Source organism: Anser cygnoides, chromosome 11, assembly GCF_040182565.1.
Source record: "Anser cygnoides isolate HZ-2024a breed goose chromosome 11, Taihu_goose_T2T_genome, whole genome shotgun sequence".
NCBI lineage: Eukaryota > Metazoa > Chordata > Aves > Anseriformes > Anatidae > Anser > Anser cygnoides.
The window spans coordinates 12654371-12656694 of NC_089883.1; the positions used below are offsets into that span (position 1 = coordinate 12654371).

General features: G+C 37.0%; 1 protein-coding gene across 2 annotated transcripts in view; it reads right to left on the reverse strand.

Annotated features, from left to right (window-relative positions):
- The window catches only part of HCN4 (hyperpolarization activated cyclic nucleotide gated potassium channel 4), a 151232-nt gene that overhangs the window by 148320 nt on the left and 588 nt on the right, over nt 1-2324 (reverse strand). The gene's annotated exons all lie outside the window — the stretch shown is intronic.

The following is a 2324-nucleotide window of genomic DNA, read 5'->3' on the forward strand; positions in this document are numbered from 1 at the left end:
GAACAGAAAATTGTTTTAGTTTGTCAGATACTATATACCCATGAAGGCTTCTCCACAAACTCAGTAACAGGGCTACACACTCTTGCAGGGAGAGAATTAACTTTCACTGCTACCATCTGCAAAGTCTCAAGCAAACCTGAGGTACACCACAATGATAAACCCTGAGCACACACATGGGATTTACTATCTCATCCCTGATGAAGCACATATTAACCTGTCAGGCTCACCTGCTAGTCTTCTTTTTCTGTATTCTATACTGAAATTTAGGGAAAAAAATGGCAAACTCATTCACCTTTTATAAAAAAAACATTTTAACAGTCTTTCTACATCTTTACTGTCTGAACACAAAATTATTCATGCAAATCCCCAAAGAAATCAGAATCAGCAAGAGCATGCCTGTATCATTCTTCACACAATATTATTTCTCCTGGATTACACCTTACTCTATACACATATAAAATCATAACACACTACTGTAAAAACAGGAAGCAAACTAGTATACCCTTCTCAAGCAAAAAACTGATTAGAAAATTAAGCAGTGCTAGAGTCACATTAAGGTTCCACATCAAAACTATATGTGGTTGTGACTGATATCTCTAGACAAGAGCAATATGAGACACTGCACAATCACTGATGAGTTGCACTGGCAACTGTATTTAGACTATAGGTCTAAATAAACTGCAAGCACTGCATAAAAAAATTTGAGGTGCCCTAACAAGGTTGGGAAGGAAAGAATTTGCATACCCTTTTTCTACACTGCAACTGGCCGTCTGTCCTGCTAATAATTCCTTCTTTTCATGCTCCACTTCAATAGTGTTATTTTTAAAAGGTTTGATGAGAGTATCTTATGCTCTTAGTTTACTTCTCCCACTTTCAAAACCACATTTTGAAATTTTTGCTTTGTTAAGAGATTGAGCTTTTGTTTTCCTCCTCCAGAATCTTTTAGCATGTCTGCCATAAATCACTCTTGGAAAACTAGACACTAGAAGATGCTGCAAACAAACCATTTTCTACAACTTCAGCTGAATTAGGGGAAAATTGATTCAATAGATGTATTCATACTATCCTTCTCCGACATTTGTATTACTTTCTTCTGTAGTTTCCAAGAAAGTCCCAAGTTTACAAGCCAACTCTGAACATTTGACAATCACAATTTGAGAAATCCTCATGGGAAAGCAGTGATTAGAGAAAACAACTGGCAGCTGGAGGCCCATGCTGTATTCCCTGTTCCATTACTGATTTTTCTGGATGACCTTGTCAAGTCATTTAATGCCTTTCTGCCTGTGCTCCCCTATCTGCAAAACATTCAGATAAACAGCTTCCTTTTGAAAAACATTATAAAATTGTTTATTACAGAAATGGTTCCTCAGATACTAGCCTGGCTTTTGGGTTGTAATATCAGACAGAAGACAACACAGTTGCTACATGACATAAATGCCAATCTATTGTTTTCTAACAGACTGAACCATCACAGTTTAAGTAACAGGTTAACCTTGTACCCAGAGGCTTTATTTCAGATGAGACAGTAGTTACCCAGGCCATTTTAACCTTATGCATATCAACCAAGCTGGCAACAAAATGGCAAACTATAAAGGCAACAAAAAGACACAAACACACAAAAAACATCAAACAAACAAACAAAAAACATCATCAACAAAAGAATACACATTAACTTTTTTGTTGTTTAATTTAACAGAAACATGACTATTTAACCAAGCCTCACCTTGGTCAAGCATGTGCTGCTGGCAGTAGCAACGCTCACATTTGGGATTAATGGTATCAGCACAGAACCCTCAGGTATGCAAATGAAATGGTTTAACGGTGGCTAGCAATGAACCAACATCCCTAAAGTCAGTACAGGTTAGTATAGGCTCTCACAGACATCTTCCAAGCTCCTTCATGCCCCCTCATTGACCTTGGCTGGTTAATGCACATATTTCTATTGCTAATGTGCCAAGATATGTACTATAAATGGAATACGTAAGTGCAGTCTTATTATGAGTCATCCTGCCATCACTCTTTTTCTAGATAAAGTGTAAAATTACATAACTCTGGGAGCAACCTAATAACAGAGAGGAAGCAAAATGGGAGAGAAGTGCAATTTTGATTTATTAGTCCATCTGTACAAAACTGTGCTGGCTAGCAAAAGGCAACACACTGAAAAAAAAATGCTTTTTTGACATTTAGCATAGCTCCTACTTCAGGTACCACAAAAGTTCTGTTTTAGTTCTGTGAACTTAATGCAACATATTACTGCACCAAGAACTGAAAAGGTATGTTAGGTTTTTGGATAACTTTTCTACATGGTCTCAGAAATTCATCAC